Genomic DNA, 19,672 nt, shown 5'->3' on the forward strand with positions numbered 1-19,672 from the left:
ATACATTTTTGTGTGGTAAAATATGCATAATATTAAATTTACCCTTTTAACCATTTTTAAATGTACAGTTCTATGGTATATCAAGTATATTCACATGATCAGTTTCAGGTGTACACCTTAGTGGTTAGATGATCATATACTTTACATAGTATTCCCCTCGATATTTTGAGTACCCACTTGGAACCATACATAGTTACTGCATTATTATTGACACTAGAGGCCCAGTGCACAAAATTCATGCAGGGGTGGGTGGTTGGGGTGGGTGGTGGTAGTGGTTGTGTCCCTCAGCCCAGCCTGCACCCTCTCCAATCTGGGACCCCTCGAGGGATGTCCGACTGCCTGTTTAGGCTTGACCCCTCTCGCAATCCAGGACTGCTGGCTCCCAACTGCTCACCTGCCTGCCTTCCTGATTGTCCATAACCACTTCTGCCTACCAGCTTGATCACCCCCTAACCACTCCCATGCCAGCCTCATTGATGTCTAACTGTTCCTCTCCCAGCCTGTTTGCCCCCAACTTTCCTCCCCTGCAAGGTTGATCACCCCCAATTGCCCTCCCATGTAAGTCTGGTGCCTCCCAACTATCCTCCCTTGCTTGCCTGATCACCCACAACTGCCCTCCCTTGCAGGCTGGGTGCCTCCCAACTGCTCTTCCCAGCTGGCCATCTTGTGGTGGCCATCTTGTGTCCACATGGGGGTAGGATCTCTGACCATATAGAGGCAGCTATCTTGATCTTGTGATCTTGGAATGATGGTCAATCTGTATATTACTCTTTTATTAAATAGGATAGAGGCCTGGTGCACGGTGGGGGCCAGCTGGTTTGCCCTGAAGGGTGTCCCAGATCAGGGTGGGGGTTCCCTTGAGGCATGGGGCGGCCTGGGCGAGGGGCCTGTGGTGGTTTGCAGGCCAGCCACTCCCCTGGGGACCCAAGTGGAGGCCCTGGTATCTGGAATTTATTTACTTTCTACAATTGAAACTTTGTAGCCTGGAGCAGAGCCAAGCCTTCTGCTTGCTCCATGGCTACCGCCATTTCTGTTTGGATTAGTTTACCTTCTGTAATTGAAACTTTGTAGCCTTGAGTGGAAACTTAGGCCAGCAAGGGCAGGTGAAAAGCTTGGCTTCTTCCATGGCCAGAGAAACCCAAGCCTCCCTCCTGCTCTCTGTGGCTGTAGCCATCTTGGTTGGGTTAATTTGCATACTTGCTCTGATTGGCTGGTGGGTGTGGCTGGTTGGTGTGGCTTGTGGGTGTAGTGGAGGTATAGCTAATTTGCATGTTACTCTTTTATTAGATAAGATTTTCTATGCTTTACTTACTTCCCCATGACTATTCTATAACTATTAATTTGTGCTTCTTAGTCCTTTATCTCTTTCACCCAGTGCCCCAAACACCTCTCCTGTGCCTCCCATCCCCTCTGGCAACCACCAGTTTTTTTCTCTGTAACTATGAATCTGTTTCAATTTTGCTTGTTCATTTATTGTGTTGTTTAGATTCCACATATAAATGAAATCACACAATATTTGTCTCTAACTGGCTTATTTCACTGAGCATAATGCCCTCCAGGTCCATTCATGCTGTCACAAATGGTAGGATTTCACACACTTTTATGGCAGAGTAACATTCCATTGTATATAATATGTACCATGGCTTTTTTGTTATTCACTCATCTATTGATGGGCACTTGGGCTGCTTTTATAGCCTGGATATTGTAAATAATGCTGCCATGAGCCAATGATTTTTGAAACACACTTAGTATCATGTTCCATGGGCTATAACGGTGCACATTGTTTATTCAGGTACCAAACCCTCTGCCTGCTTCCATTCAGATATCTACCACATTCTATTCAAGGGTTTTGCTTCAGTGACCATTACTCTCATTGACCAAGAGTGTTTTGAGAGTTTGGTTTTATTCACCTTTATAGTCCTTGTGCCTAATATCCTGAAAACTATTTGTTGAACAAATTAAATGAACTGCTAAGTCATATGTGTTTTTTTTTTGTTTTGTTTTGTTTTTTTAAGGCATGAGGCAAAATCTAGTGATGAATCTGACAAGTTTAAATAATGTATCTAATTCCTTTTTCAAAGTGTTTTTAATAATAAATTTCCCTCATTTAAAATCTTCCAAGGAGTTGGGGGCAATTATATAAGTAAAGGTGACGAGGAAGCATCATTATCACTCCATGAGATGAGTCTACAGGAACATTAGTGCTGATTGTCCAAGTGGCCACCACTCTTCAAGGAACCAACTCTTCATTCATTGGCAAAGTGCTTTGTTTTGTTTGTTTTTTCAACTAAAATGATCAAGAGGTATATCCCCTCCTCTCTCACTCCTGACATTTTGGTGGGGGAGCCCAAATTTAAAGTTTTGGCAGGTGCATTATCATTTCTTCTCTCACACAAAATCCAGAGTTGGGAGCTGCTTCTCAAGCAGGCAGGGTAGGAGGTAGACAACATGAGGCAAGTTACAGCTACTGAAAATTACATTTTATGAATACTACATTGAGAGTTATAGAGCTTATGTGATTTGTCCAAAGTTCTATTGATAGTAAGAAGTGGGACTTGGATTGAACTCAGGTCTGCTTCAGTTCTTTCTCCTGCAACACTGACTGCCCACGAGAGGGGTTCCCCAAGGCTGCACCTCAGGGTCAAATGAAAAACTTTAAAAAAATACAGATTTCAGTTACACCATAGCCCTAATAAATTAGAATTTTGGAAGTAAATCAAGGAGAATTTTGTATTTTTAAAACATGTTTTTGCTACTGTGTGTGTCTTTAAATAGTTTGCTAAGATTTGAGTGATCACATTGATTACTATAAAAATGTACATATTCCAGAGATTATATATAGAGAGAGTTTCTAAGATGTTATCAGTCAGCTTAAAAGTGCTGGAGGGAGGGGCAAGGTTCTGTGGAGTTAGGAAGGGAGGCAGGTGCACCAATAACAATCTCTGTGACTTCCCAATCTTGCCTCAGGCCAGCCCTGCCTGTGTTACCTCTTGCCTTTCTTTTGAAGTAAATGTCAAAAGTAGTTTTCTTTGAAGGTGACATAAGTATTTAACACCTCAAACAGGAGAATCCCATCAGACAGCTTTATGATGTGATAATTTACCTCTTATAAGTTAAGTACACTTTGACCAGGTAGAATATAACTACCTGAATTTGAATTTCTGAGAGGAATTTTACTGAAACAATTTCTCTTGCTTTTCTAAAAATATATTTTCATTGATTTCAGAGATGACAGGAGAGGGAAAAAGAGATAGAAACATCAATGATGAGAGAAAATCATTGATTGGCTGCCTCCCTGCACATCCCCCACATGAGATTGAGTCTGCATGTGACACATAACCTGGAAATGTGTCCTTGACAGGGATCAAATTTAACCCAGGATCCTTCAGTCTATAGGCTGATACTCTATCCATTGAGTCAAACCAGCTAGGGTATCTCTTACATTTTAAAACAAATTAAATTTCTTCATTGATTAAGGTATTACATATGTGTTTTTATCCCTCCATGGCTCTCCTATCCTCCCACTTATGCACTCACCCCCCTGTTGTCTGTGTCCATTGGTTAGGCTTATATGCATGCATACAAGTCCTTTGGTTGATCTCTCCCCCTTCCCTCCATCCTCCTCTATCTTTCCTCTGAGGTTTGACGGTCTGATCGATGCTTCTCTGTCTCTGGATCTGTTTTTGTTCATCAATTTATGTTGTTCATTATATTCCACAAATGAGTGAGATCATGTGATATTTATCTTTCTCTGACTGACTTATTTCACTTAGCATAATGCTCTCCAGCTCCATCCATGCTGTTGCAAATGGTAAACTTCCTTCTTTTTTTATAGCAGCGTAGTATTCCATTGTGTAGATGTACCACTGTTTTTAATCCACTCATCTGCTAATGGACACTTAGGCTGTTTCCAAATCTTAGCTATGGTGCATTGTGCTGCTATGAACATAGAGGTGTATATATCCTTTCTGATTTGTGTTTCTAGTTTCTTGGGATATATTCCTAGAAGTGGGATCACTGGATCAAATGGGAGTTCCATTTTTAGTAAGGAAACTCCATACTCTTCTCCACAGTGGTTGCACCAGTCTGCATTCACACCAGCAGTGCACGAGGGTTCCTTTTTCTCTGCATCTTCACCAGCACTTATCATTTGTTGATTTAAAAAAATATATATTTTATTGATTTTTCACAGAGAGGAAGAGAGAGGGATAGAGAGTTAGAAACATCGATGAAAGAGAATCATCGATCAGCTGCCTCTTGCACACCCCTCACTGGGGATGTGCCCGCAACCAAGGTACATGCCCCTGACTGGAATCGAACCCAGGACCCTTCAGTCCACAAGCCGACGCTCTATCCACTGAGCTAAACTGGTTTTGGCCATTTGTTGATTTTTTGATGATAGCTATTCTGACAGGTGTGAGATGGTACTACACTGTCATTTTGATTTGCATCTCTTGGATAATTAGTGACTTTGAGCATGTTTTCATATGTCTCTTGGCCTTCCTTCTGTCTTCTTTCAAAAAGTATCTATTTAGGTCCGTTGCCCATTTTTTGATTGGGTTGTTTATCTTCCTTTTGTTAAGTTGAATGAGTTCCTTGTAAATGTTGGAACTTAAACCCTTATTGGTGATAACATTGACAAATATGTTCTTCTATGCAGTGGGCTTTCTTGTTGTTTTGTTGATGGTTTCTTTTGCTGTGCAAAAGCTTTTTATTTTGATGTAGTCCCATTTGTTTATTTTCTCTTTAGTTTCCATTGCTCTAGGAATAGTATTGGTGAAGAAATTGCTTCAGTATATGTCTGAGATTTTGCTGCCTGTGGATTCCTCTAGTATTTTTATGGTTTCCTGTCTTATGTTTAAGTTCTTGATCTATTTTGAGTTTATTTTTGTATATGGTTTAAGTTGGTGTTTAGTTTCTCCCCCCCCCCCCTCTCTCTCTCTCTCTCTCTCTCTCTCTCTCTTGCATGTGTTTAATTTCCCCAACACCATTTATTGAAGAGACTGTCTTGACTCCATTGTATGTTCATGCCTCCTTTGTCAAATATTAATTGAGCATAGTGGTTTGGGTCAATCTCTGGGTTCTCTATTCTATTCCATTGGTCTGTATGTCTGTTCTTGTACCAGAACCAGGTTGTTTGAGAACAGTGGCTTTGTAATACAGCTTGATATCTGGTATTGAGATCCCACCTACTTTGTTCTTCTTTCTCAGGATTGCTGCAACTATTCAGGGTCTTTTTTATTCCAGATGAATTTTTTGAAAGTTCGTCCTAAGTCTGTAAAATATGCCATTGGTATTTTAATGGGAGTGCATTCAATCTATAGATTATGTTGGGTAGTATGGATATTTTAATGATGTTGATTCTACCAATCCATGAAGACTGCATGTTCTTCTATCTGTTTATGTCTTTCTCTATCTCTTTTTTCAGTGTCCTGTAGTTTTCTGAGTAGAGGTCTTTTACCTCCTTAGTTAAGTTTATTCCTAGGTATATTAATTTTTTTGGTGAAATGGTAAATGGGATTGCTTTTTTAGTCTATCTGTCTGTAAGTTCACTATTGGTGTATAAAAATGCCATGGATTTCTTGGGGATAATTTTGTATCTTGCTACATTGCCAAATTCAATTTTGATGGAGTCTTTAGGGTTTTCTATGTACAGTATCATGTTATCTGCGAATAAGGACAGTTTTACTTCTTATTTTCCAATTTGGATGCCTTTTATTTTTTCTTGTCTGATCACAATGGCTAGTACTTTTGGTACTATGTTGAATAGGAGTGGTGAGGTGGGCATTCCTGTCCTGTTCCTCTTCTTAGGGGAAATGTTTTTTGTTTCTGCCCATTGAGTATGATGTTGGCTATGGGTTTGTCATATATGGCTTTTATTATGTTGTGGTATGATCCTTCTATTCCCATCTGGCTGAGAGTTTTTGTCAAGAATGTATTAGATTTTGTCAAAAATTTTTTTTTGCAACAATTGATATGACTATGTGGTTTTTATATCTCAATTTGCTTATGTGATGTATCACATTTATTGATTTGCAGATATTGTACCATCCTTGTATCCCTGGGATAAATCTTTCTTGGTCATGGTATAAGCTCTTTCTGATGTACTGCTGGAGATGATTTACTAGAATTTTGTTGAGGATTTTGGCATCTAAGTTCGTGAGGGATATTGACCTGTAATTCTCTTTCATTATGTTGTTTTTATTTGATTTTGGAATTAGGGTGATGCTAGCTTCATAGAATGAGCTTGGAAGTGTTCCTTCCTCTTGAATATTTTGGAATAGTCTGAGGAGGATAGGTTTTAGTTCTTCCTTGAATATTTGGTAAAAGTCCCCTGTGAAACTGTCTGGCCATGAGCTTTGTTTGCTGGAAGCTTTTTGATGACTGCTTCAATTTCTTCCATAGTTATCAGCCTATTGAGATTTTTAGATTCTTCCTGATTGAGTTTTGGAAGGTTGTATTTTTCTAGGAATATGTCCATTTCCTCCATGTTGTCTAGTTTGTTGGAATAGACTTGTTCTTTTGAGACATGTTAAAAGAGGGATTGAAGATAGGAGATTGTTTGCATAGGCCAGTGTTCGGAAAACTCATTAATCTACAGAGCCAAATTTCAATAGTACAATAATTGAAACTTCTTTTGAAAGCCAAATTTTTTAAACTTAAACTTCTTCTTTTTTTTTTTTTAATATATTTTATTGATTTTGTACAGAGAGGAAGGGAGAGAGGGAGAGAGTTAGAAACATCGATGAGAGAGAGTCATCGATCAGCTGCCTCTTGCACACCCCCTACTGGGGAAATGCCCGCAACCAAGGTACATGCCCTTGACCGGAATCGAACCCGGGACCTTTCAGTCCCCAAGCCGACGCTCTATCCATTGAGCCAAACCGGTTTCGGCTAAACTTAAACTTCTTCTAACACCATTTCTTCAAAATTGACTTGCTCAGACTGTGGTATTTTGTGGAAGAGCCACACTCAAGGGGCCAAAGAGCCACATGTGGCTCGCGAGCCGTAGTTTGCTGACCACGGGCATAGGTGATAGAATAGTTAAGGATACAGGAGGGTGAGGCACTTGGAGATGAGCAACACGGGGAACGGCTGGAGAGAATAAAAGAAAACAGACTCCAGAAGCTGGCTCCTGGGTGGTGGGTTAGGACCACAGTGGGCTCTCCCAGTGGGACCTGGAATCCTGGACAGATGCAGCTGCTGCTAGAGATGCCTGTCAGAGTAGAGCAAGAAGGAGCATCTTTAGTTTCCCATGGGTTACATGTTGAAAAGTTCATGTTAGCCCCTCTGACTGGAAGGGGCTGGGGGAAAGCACAGCAAGAGACCTAGGGAGGTGTAATATCCCAATATTAGATGTGGCTCTGAATAAAGGTTGGAGGAAGTGTCCTCTTTAGGATAATGCAACAGAAAGTCATTTATTAGAACATAACTACTCTCCTAATCCTTTTAGGAATGTCTTTTCCAACATTTGCTTTTTTGCTGACAGGCTCTGTGGGAGGCTCTCCAGAGGCCGGGGGATCAGTTCAGTCTCTTCAGTGGTTCCCTCATGGGCCCCATCCTTGTCAGGTGGCCCCAGCCTCTCCCTGCCATGCCTGCAGCAGATGTGCAGGTTCACGATACCATGTAGCTCTTCAGAGATGTCATGGACTCTTTTACAGCTGCACACTTGCCTCTTTCTCTGGTGTGTGGGTTCTGGTTGAGGAACGCTGACCATGGTGCTTCTCCAGGCCGCTTTGGGTGATGATGAGCTGACTGCTGGAAGTGATGACTGCGGTTCTTCGGAGAGCTGTGCGGAGTGATGGTCTGCAAACCAGAACTAGCACCTAGCAATCCACTCAGTCTTCTGCCAGTGCCTCCCATTGACAAACCCAAGGAGAAGCCAAGAGGAGAAGGATGTTTGGAAAACACTGTTTCTGTGATATGAGCAGAGCAGGGAAAGGGGAGAATGAAACCAAATAGTCCAAAGGGGCAAACTCAGCTGCTCCCTAGGAATTAATCACATGTTAGTTCAGAGTAAGGAAGTTGTAGAGAAGACCAGGATCAATCCCTGTGTGAGTGCGTGTATTTGTGTGTACGTGTGCACATGTGCAGAGCAAGAAGTGATGTACCTCATGGAGAGCAGCTGAGATGTGGGAGTCTAAGCAGTGCAGAGGCACTGTTTCATCCAGATCTCTTTCAGAACCAGAACCAGGGTTCTTGGACTCTCTACTAAGCCTCACTTAAAAATTTTAAAACTTTTTTTGTCTTGCTATAGAGCTCAAATCTGCCTTCTGCTCTCAGAGGAAATCAGCCAAATGTGAATCCAGACAGATGATCAATGTGTCCACATCAGCAGCCTCTGAGACTCTCAGAGAAGAAATGCTTAGCTCAAGGTAAAAAATTGTAAGCATTGTGGCAAAAACAAGCAGGGTTTTGGTGAAAAGTTTCTAAGGGTCCTCTGGGCTCTGGCCTCCCCTCTGTCAGGAGCTCTGCATATGGTGGGAACTGGGGACATCTACAGGAACTCCCACATGGCCCATGTCTGATATAACAGAAAATGTAACCATAAAAAACACCCAGAATAGAAATCATCTGAGTGCTGAGTACCCTGCCGGGCTGCTGAGGCAGTTACACATTTCCATGATGTGCCCCACCTTTCCCAGGACCATGTCAGGTTGGGTACAATGACCTCAGCTGAGGACAGTACTTCTCAAAAACCAGTTTTCCCCCATGCCAATGCATGGTGGACCTGCATTTTTGTAAAGTATAATAGATTTTTAAAAGCTTAATGAAAAAAGACATACAAAGTCCCGTTCAAATACTTTACATTGGTTTCAATCGGCCTAAAATGACTGCGTGCCTCCTCGCTGCTCTGCACTCTTGTAGACCACACCGTTTCTACACTTACTCAGGGCCCACACTTGCTCAGAACATCCCCCGAGGTTGTCCTTCTGATTTCAGGAAGCTGCTCTGCAGGAAGCTTGTTTTTCCCACGCCTTGACCAAGTCTTGACCAAGATTTAACAATAAGCAGGATCTGTGAATCAGGAGAACAATGTGCCACCGAGCTCTGCGCAGTAGCTGGGAAGACTCACCCATTCTGCTTTCAGGACGTGTGTGCATCTGACTCGTGGAAGGGGTCTCTGTCCCTTCCCACTACGTCGTTTTATGTCCTCTCAATGCTGACAACTTGGAAAAGGCGGCAGACACATCTACAAATGACAGCTATCTTCAGGGAAAGGAAAATGGCAAATATTAGACAAAAAAGTATGAAGCAAATTTTTCACCCTGAAGGGCTAAAGAAATCATTAGAGCTACCTGACAGCCTCAGTCTCCAGGCACCGGACCTGCCTCCCGGCTGTCTCATTGCTATTTATATGAGCCAGGACAGCTGTCCAGCAGCCAGGGTGGAAACTGGGGGCATCTGCAGGAACTTCCACATGGCCCAGGAGAAAGAAACCAGCAACTCTTACATCTGTCTTTTAAAATTCTGGGTTTCAAATTATCCACCCATCCTTTATAATTACTCTTCTCCCCAAATACACACACACACACACACACACACACACACACACACACACTTTAATATTTTTATTCCTCTCTCCCCCAAAACATTACATTGAGCAAAGTAAACATTTAAGAATTAATTATCATGTCACTTCTACAAGATATTACTATACGTACAGAGTGGGTATGGAAATAAAGTAAAAGTAGCTGCTTTTTGCTTAGGGTAAGATATTCAAATAAATTTTGAACTGGGAAGTTCAAAGTGCTTCTCTTACATAATCTTGAAACTTCTTTAAATCTACCAAGTTTCTTGTTTAAAAAGTTGCCATTACTGAAATGTTATTAGGGTAATATAACACAAATTAAATACATATCAATGGGATATATTCTCAAGTGCAATTACATAGGGATGGAGTGCTTCTTCCCTGTTGAGAAATAGGTTCTCGCTAATGCCCTTTATTAAAGTTTAAAGAAAGTGTTGACTTGACAGGAGAGAGAGGGACAGGGAATGAGCTTTCTTACAGCTGATCTTTAAGGGCTGGTGTGCTGCCTGCAGCACTGTCATTAAGCATGACCGGATATAGTAATGTTTGCAAATAAATAAATAAATAAATAAATAAATCCGAAACAGAAAACCCCTCACCTCCCAACCAGCCCCAAATTCATCCCCCACAATCACTCTGTGTTTTTGATGTGTCTACATGTGCTCGTGTGTTTCCAGTGAGAGCCTGATCATTGTTCTACCAGCAGCTAAAATCCTAAACTATTTGTCAGTGTGTTTTTCAAAGAGAAGCTTGGCTCTGTTCTCTTCATATTGTTTCAGCAAAAGGCTCTAATCACCACAACTTAAAAACCTGTTCCCTCAATCTTTTGACAAGTTAAAGTTTCTCCTTTTCAGCCTTTAGCATGATGAAGAAAAAAAAAAACAAAACACCAAAAACAACCCAAACCTCTGTACCGATTGAAATTCTTCCTATGGCCAACATCTGCCTTCCTCTGAGGATCACATCATCTTCTTTTAGATGAGGTTGTGCATTTAAGACCTGAAAACTGTGACCCTCGTTGCCTAGCAACTGGAAAACTCGGGCCTCAGCCCTAGTGGGGGAGAAGAAAGAAGGTCAATTAATGTGGCAGGCCTGTCCTTATCAATATGCTACCTTGGCAGCTACTTTTATTTCCTTATAGCACTATATCATAATAAATTTTGTAGGTCTTTATACTATGGTTCTCCCTTTTGAATAAAAGCATAACTAAGACTTGAGGGGATGTCTGATATAACAGAAAATGTGACCATAAAAAAACACCCAGAATAGAAATCATCTGAGTGCTGAGTACCCTGCCGGGCTGCCTGAGGCAGTTACACATTTCCATTGAGTTATTTTATGATCAGGCCAGTATGTTATTGAAATATTATCTCTTTAGCCTTTCTCATTCTGATAAGAAATGACAGGCTCTCAGAACAGTAATACATACAGAGTACAAAATATGGAGCTGTGGACAAAATTCAGCTGGGATAGCGAGCACTGACTCTGGAGAATTTCCATTAAAACCGGTCATCCCTGGGTCATATTTTCAAATCAGGCAAGTCGCATTCTAATGTCACTTTAATCGTGATGTGAATTTGGAGCCTCTGTCGATGATTAAATTTAGATCAATTATTGAACAACATTAAAGAAAGTCTGTTGTTTTTTTAGTAACCTCATTTGAAGATACAATTTCTTTAGTAAATGATGAAATGCTGTAACATTTATGATATACAGGTAATAGTTCCAATCAGACTTTGGAAGGGTCATTCATGAATACAGGCTAAAGCAACAGAACTAAAACATTTCAAGTTAACTATTCAGAGGGTGGTCTGATTTGGAAATATTTTGGAAATGATTTGCAATACATATAGCTTTGTTCCCTTATTTACCAAGGGAAGAAAAGTGATCTTATCACTGTTTACTTATTACTTTAAAAATATGTTTTTATTAATTTTTTTTTTTAGAGAGAGAGGGTTAAAGAGATAGAAGAATTGATGAGAAACATAATTGATTCGCTGCCTCCTGTATGGCCCCTAGTGGGGATGAAGCCCACAACACAGGCATGTGCCCTGTCTGGGAATTGAACAGGTGACCTCTTGGTTCCTGGGTCAGTGATCAACCACTGAGCAACACTGGCCGGGCTACTTATTGCTTTTTATTGCTGTTTAACACGTAAGTCATCACATAAATATAAAGTTGTCATGTGCGTATTTATAGATATCTGAGCTACACCTGTGGTCTCTTAGTCTGCATGTCAGGAGACCTGGGTTTCGCTCTTCACTCTGAACTGATTAGCATGTGACCTCGGGCAAGGGGCAACTCTTAGGGTCTCAGCACTGATTCCCAACCTATGAGATGAAGAAGCTGGATTACATAATTGCTAGTGTCCTTTCCCGTGATTCTTTTATCCTCTATCAGCTACATTTTTCTCTGTTCTCTATTCTGCCATCTAGATACACATAATGACATTTTTATGCAAAGCATGACTTATATGTGATTTTGCATAATAGCCACTTTGTGCATTTTAAGACTTTTTGACCTTCTGACAAATGACCTTCAAAAGGACATAAATTTAGGTTCTTGAATATTAAGAGCATTTTGTGGCTGTGTAAACTGACCTTCCACAAACCTGAAGCTAGCATTTCCCTCTGCTCACCCCAGCCTGCGTGAACCTACGGGATTCATGACTGTTTTGCTTTTCTCTTCTTTTTCTTTTTTTCTAAAAAGTGTTAATGTAGAAGCAGATGTTGTCTCCTCCTCACAAATGCTGCACAGTGAATCATCTTAGCCTCTCTGTAAAATTTTAGCTTAATGGAGTCCTGGCATTTCTGATGAGATGAGGAACTTAATTTTATAGAACAACCTATTGAACAAGCTGTTCTTGGACATTCCCATCTCAACTAAATGTTAAAAGTATTAAAATTCACATTAGCACAAGAGGAAATTTTGCATGGGTAATCCTTTAATACAGTGTTTTATGGCTCTATTAGCTGCACAGCAGCTGGTGACATGATGAATTTAATCCATTAAAAAATTCAGTAAGAGGTTTAAAAGTCAGCTTTTTAAAACATTATCTTGCTGCAAGGAAAGAGAACTTCTCCTCGAGGCCAGAACTGGGGTGGCTTCACACTGTGGCAGGTACGGGACACACACCTGCATGACAAACTTTCACACGCTCAGAGATTTGCACCAAGGGGCGAGAGGCGGGGCTCAGAGTGCTGAGTGGGAACTCAGGGCTGCCGAGTCAGCAGGGGCTGCAGCGGTGGGACATCTAACTTCCCTCTTCCAGTGTCTTCTTGCTCTTTAGAGAACACTTCACGTGGATATTAAAGGATGGTGTTTTTAAACGGTCAAGCATTTTTTTTGTATCATTGCATATATTTATGTAAAACGAGAAATTCCCGAGTCTTTAGTGGTGTAATTATGTAGCTATGGGGCCATAAGGAAGAAGAGACTTCTGACCTTTGATGTAAGCATTTGCAAAGTCACTTGGCTCCAGAGATAAAAGTTTTCACTTTAAAGAAATGCTCCTGGTTTGTGTATCTATGGGGCATTGGCGGCATCCTGGGATCAGAGCAGCTAAGTGTCTCTCGGAGAGCTTGCTAACAGGAGGGACCTGTCAGGACTGGACTGATGGTACTGTCATTTCTTAACCACTAGCCTTAACATTCTTCATTCTTCTTTCCAATTTGTGACTTATTTTCCCCCAAAGAAAAGAAATCTGCATTGTCCACCCCCACTGGTAGATTTTGTGAGTTAGTAGGTAGGATTAATTGTTCTCAAAGTCAGGAGAATGTCTTTGCAATGAATACATATTTCTGAGCAGAGACGGTAAGAGGTCACCTTGGATAAATTGCCTGGCATCTGTAAACGAGTTTGTCACTCAACCCTTGTGAATTGAAAAATAGGTAGCTTAATTTAGGAGTGGTTTTTGCCTAAACAATTCATTTATACACTCATTCCATATTCATGTAAATTCCTCATGTTATCTCCTCGCTTAGCAGACCTTGATGTAGGAGGGGAATTGCTATTTCTTGTACAGCTATTATGGATCATAAAAGCAAAACTAAAATCCACTTCATCTGGCTTGCAGGAGATCTCTAATGATCCCTGCAGTTTAAACAAACCACCAGGTTGAAAATGGAAGCAGCTATTGCATTCCCAAGCATAAAAATTGGTTTATTTTCTTCCAACTTTCGTGGCTTCATTTTTTTCCAAGTGCATGCATTACTAGGGTATGAAAAACCATTTCTTCTGCTTCACAAAGGGAGACATGAACTTTCTAAAATTATTATTTTACATAATCTGCACCCTCACCCCCCACCCCATGCTGCCAAAGCATTACCTTTTAATGAAAAGGTCAACATACTTAGAAAACAGTTGAACTTGAGAGCTGGTCACTGTGAGCTTGAGTGAAATCTGTTTTGATGGTATCTAATCCTGCGTTTGAAGCTGATTGATCTGGATTCACTGCCCCCACCCCCCTTGCCTTCACAAAGGCACCTTTCATGGGTGTGCAGTAATGTGTTTCTTTTTCCAATCTATATGGTTCCTGGTGACTGAGCCTGTTGTGAGAAGGGTTATGCAGTCTGAGTGCTTGACTAATGACACTGCCTTCTTAAAAAAAGAAAACACAAACTCCACTAAAATGATTTCTTTATTGAAAAAACGCATAACCGAAATCCAGTCAATAGTGTCATCATAACCACACACATTTCCATGCATACACTATTTTCGTAAGCAAGAAAGATTCTGGTTGACATTTCAGATTTTATAGTCAAGGATAACACAAAAACAGAATAATCAGATCTTCTCATCCAGCATAGGTATTTTGATAGAATTTGGCATGTTATAACCATTTTCAAAGAATTTAAAAATGAGAGCAATTTGTGTTTCTTGACGGTTTGATCAATTTTAATGACTCTTGAATCGCCACTGCAGGATAATATGGATTGGGCCAAACTGGGTTGCTTTATGCCTAGTTAGCTAATCCTGGCTCCTAAGAAAAAGCCTCGGCCTCCTCCATGCTTTCTCCATGTTGCAGTAGGGTCCTCTGTAGGGAGACAGCCTCTTCCCCTGGTACGTGAATGAGCCCTTGATGGCCTCTGTGTGTGGCCCCTCCGTTGTTTATTTCTTTATCTTTAGCTCAAAAGTTCATCCAGGCCAAATTCAAATTTTTACAGGCCAATTATTTAAAAAATAGCCCAAACAAGGAAATACTTAGCCATTTATAGACTTCCTGCTTTGTTGGGGAATCTCACCCAACAGCTGTCACCTACTGCTGGAGTAGGGCTCTGCAATGGTAACATCTCAGGCTGCTGTGCCCTTCTGAGCTGCCTGTCCACAGAGTCCCCACTGTGCTGCTGAGCGCCACCCCGGTCCTGCAAGCCCCTCTTCCCCCAGGAATTTCCTTGTTTTCCTTTCAGTCTGAATAGCGACCCCCATGCTAGGAGGACTTCCCCCCTCTGCAGCCTTCCCAGCAAGTGCCACTACATAAGGTGTGTGGTCATATCCATCTCCTCTATCAACTCCGAATTCCTCAAGCACCGACCTCTTCCTCCGCCTCCTCTCCTTTCTCCTCCTCCTCCTTTTCTCCCTCTCTCTCCTGCTTCTTCACAATAAACAAGAAACCTTGATTGCTGTGGGTTGAGAAGAGGAGGAGGAAGGGTATAGAGATTTTAAAAAGCTGCCTACGTTTATAGAACCTTGACTATGCTGATGAACAAGTGACTACTGATCGCCTTCTGGTCTGGCCACTGTGGGGAAGGGACTGCCACTGGAGTAAGGCAAGGGCTTGTGGTCAGGAAGCCTCAGTCTCTCCGGTGGATGGCACAGACACACATGAAAAAAGAGCAGACAGAGCAGTGGCTCCTTCTCCTGAGTGTATTCCCATGACTCACAAATGATTTCCTTCTCTGCTCCCTTTCTGCTAACATTCACTCCTTTGTGCTCTCACTCCGAGGGTTTTGGTGGACCCTCTGTGTGAATGGCATTGTTGTGGGCACTGGGCTGTAGCTGAGGATGAAGCAAAGGCATGGATTAGATTATGATGTCGGGAAAGTCTTACCAGCTGGGTCGGGAGCTTGGAGAAAAGCCCACCTTTCCAAGGCTGTGGGGAGTGGAGAAGAGAGCGCCTGAAGGACAGTGTTCGGGGTGGAGGCCAGGCCCTTCTCACTACTCTCTGGCCTGAGATCGGGACCCCATAGGACCATCCAGTTCTCTTGGGAAAGTTTGAGGAAGTTGGGCCAAGTGACCTGCTCCTTTAGGTGGTGCGTGTGAATGTGTGAGTGTGTGTGTGTGTGTGTGTGTGTGTGTGTGTGTGGCTGCATTTCCCCAAGGTCACATATTATGGCAAACTCCAAGTGAGTCCCCAAGTAATCCCAAGAAGTGCTCAGGGTAAAAATAGGGCTCCTGAGCAAATTTGCTTGTAAAACACTGTGCACTACAAAACCCATTAACGCAATGCTTCTCAAAGTTTCTTTACGCACAAATCCACAGGGGACCCCACTAAAATGCAGGTGCGGATTCAGTGGGCCTTGGATTCTGCATTTCTAACCACTGCCCAGGTGAGGATGCTGCTGGTCCACCAACACTATTTTGATTAACAAATCTTAGGGGTTTCTTTCTGCATCTTAGTCTCTAGCAGGGGTCTTCAAACTACGGCCCGCGGGCCACATGCGGCCCGCAGAGGAGTCTGATCCGGCCCGCCAGGTTTTTTGGGCAGTGAGCGCAGCCGAGGTGTTACAGTAGGAATTAGTAGTTCATATAGTCCGGCCCTCCAGCTCTCTGAGGGACCGTGATCTGGCCCCCACTTTAAAAAGTTTGAGGACCCCTGCAAGGCATTAAGATATCATCCACTGCCGAAACCAGTTTGGCTCAGTGGATAGAGCATTGGCCTGTGGATCGAAGGGTCCTGGCTTTGATTCTGGTCAAGTTGCAGGCACATCCCCAGTAGGGGGTGTGCAAGAGGCAGCGGATCGATGATTCTCTCTCATTGATGTTTCTAACTCTCTATCCCTCTCTCTTCCTCTCTGTAAAAAATCAATAAAATATATATTTTTTAAAAAGATATCATCCACTAATTCACACACTCTTGTCTAACATGAACATTTGCAGCACTGTCTAGCTGCAGGACAGCAATGAGAGCTGTTGGGATGTAGCTGAGGAAATGTGGCACTGTTAGACTCATGGTAGTTCGCTGCATTGCCAATCAGGAATTCGATTTATTTCGCATGCCTGTGTGCACTGGAGTGCATAAGTGTGCCACATAAGTCTGTATGGGAGGCCGCTGTTTGCACAGATAGCTACCACATCCTGTACAGGAACCTCACAGAACTGTGTTGATGACTCATCACAAGATGGAGTCTATGTTTCCTTGCTTCAAACCTGTGCCTGGTGAGGTCTCCATGGGCAGAGCCCAGAAGAGTGTGATTGTGAGGTCCTGGAAGGCCATGCAGTTTCCACCTGCTCCCTCTCAGGATACTTGCTTTGAGACTTTAGTCACCACGTGACAAGTCTGGTTACCCTGCCCAGAAACCACATGGAGAGATGAGAGGGAGAGGGACAGGGACTTGGGGGAGGAAGGAAAGAGAAATGCTGAAGGAATCCCCATCTAGTCCAGTACCCAGCTGTATGAATCTCCCCAGCACAGGCACTGAGCCCGAGTCAAAAGCTTCCAAGATGACCTCAGTCAGACCTCCGCTCTAGTAACTGTATGAAAAACTTCAAATGAGAACTGCCTAGTAGAGCCCAGTTAGCTCCTTGATTTATAAGCAAAATAAATGATTGTAATTGTTCCAACGTGCTGTTTTGGAGTGCTTCTTATGCAGCAATAGATGTCTAGAAGAGTCTGAATAATAAAAATTAATCAGATGAAGGACTTGCTTTTTAAAAATATTAACTTAGGGCCAAGGAACCTTTGTTGGAGCTGAGGTAAATAAGTTAGTCTTTGAATTTTCCTGTGGGTGGCATTCTCATTGTTTGTAGTGAGAATTCAAAGCTGAGACTCTCTCCTCATACCCTTCTAAGGATCAGGTTGTAGTCTACAATGTCAGATGACATCTGATAAACCAGCAGACACCCATGAAAATGAATGACTGCCAAAATTTTTTCATGCTTATTTGTTATTAACGACAGAGAATGTGAAGGTGCAATTCAAATAGTTTATTATTGTTACACGTTTTAGCAATATATTACAGTTTACGCCTTGGCTTGGAAATTGATTACAAGTTTTATGAGACTGAGTGCCTGTTATTGGCAATCTTGATGTTTTCTTTTCCCCTGTAAGATGTCACAGGCAATTGATTTATATGTAGTCAATGTTTTTTTTTTATATTATATCATTTCAATAAAAAAATTAAAGAAGAAAGTATGCAGTAGGGAGTGGGAAGAGGATAATGAAGGTTACATCAGTCATATGGAAGGATTTTAGAGTATATTAATAATATGTACGTACTCTATGGAATCTATTCTAAGAACACTTTATATTCTTTGCAAGAGACAAAACAAGTCATTAGGGACTTCTTATAAACACAGGTGGTGCTTATTAACTGAGAAATAAAAGTTTTACACTCCTGATGATTAGCTTAGGCAAGTGTTCATGTGCTTCTGCACTTTTGGAAAATGGTTCTTATATTCTTTTCTAGTTTTCCTCTCAACTCTGATTATTCTCATTCCATTTAACAGCTTGAGTTAGTGTTGCAGTGATACCTAATATATCTGTGACAGATTTTATTTTTTTTGGGGAAAGTATTAGCAATCTATTTTACAATGATCATCATAATAAAATATGGCACTATACACATTTTAACAGACTTGGCTGTGAAACCTCAATGAAATAAACAAAGACTTCATATGTGAATAGAGAATTAGAATTTACATCTACAAGTAATAAGTGTAAAGGGAAAAATCCAATTTGCCTCTTTTATCTGTCATTTTCATACATTGCTGTGTGCTTTATCTTAGGATTTCCTGAATTGGCTGGTTATTTTGTGATTGTTTCAATACATATGACGGACAGACAAAAAGGCACAAAAATTAGGAGGGTTTTGTGAAACAATATGGACAAAGCACACAAATGAAAAAGGGAGACTGCAGAAACGGTTTTGAAAGAGGAGGCAATAGATTCTAGAAAATTTGAAAAAGAAAAATGTGTGATGTAAGGATTCGTGAATTCAAACCTTTGGAGAGCAAGAGAGGTGAGAAGTTGTGTGGCATTAGCAGCAATTGGAGGGAATGTGGTTTGGGGAGCTGTCTGGCCTCAGAAAGCCTTGGAGAAGAGGCTGAGCAGAGAAACTGGAATTTAATGAATGTTGGAGAGATGGCATATAAGATGGCCTTTGGATGCAGGAGCCCCTTTTTATAAGTAAGCTTTACATCTCATAATTCTTGGTATCAATTTCACTTCCTGTTCAGAGTGTTATAGAAATATTGATTATGAGGTAAATAATAAAAATATTTCCTGAAGTATATAAATGTGTATCTATCTATCTATCTATCTATCCATCATCTATCATCTATCATCTATCTATCTATCATTTATCTATCTAGTATACCTATAATTTAACACTGCAAATGACCTAAATATGGCATAGAGGAAGGTTACCAAAAATCATTAATTAGTAAATGGGAGATGAAATAGTAACTACAGAAAAATGAATCACATAAAAAAGTAAATGTACACATCAAAGCAGGGTGCAAATAATAAGAGGCAGAAGCCTTGGTTATTGGCTTTGGCTACAGAGGACATCTGTCTAGGTGGGGTGCCTCACAGGCAGATAAGAAGAAAAGAACCTTCACTTGTTGCAAATAATTCAGCAACTGAAACCAAAGAACAGATTATTAGACAGTGATCACTTCTTGTTCTATAATCTCTAAATATAAAACCCTACTATACAAATAGACCAAACGGCGGAACAACTGAACAACCGAACAACCAATCGCTATGACATGCATTGACTACCAGGGGGCATGCACGGAACATGGTGGGCATCAGCAGAAGGTGGCAGAGCATGGAACATGGTGAGCAATGGCTGCGGAGAGATAGTGGACCAGGTGAAGGGGGCACCAGACCAAGGCGGTGTCATTGGGGTGAGCCTCTTGTCATTACTGAAAATTCTTTGCTCCATGAGCTGCAGTCCTGCCTGGTGTTTGTATCTG

The sequence above is a fragment of the Pipistrellus hanaki genome (assembly GCF_964339955.1).
Source record: "Pipistrellus hanaki genome assembly, chromosome: 2".
Lineage (NCBI taxonomy): Eukaryota > Metazoa > Chordata > Mammalia > Chiroptera > Vespertilionidae > Pipistrellus > Pipistrellus hanaki.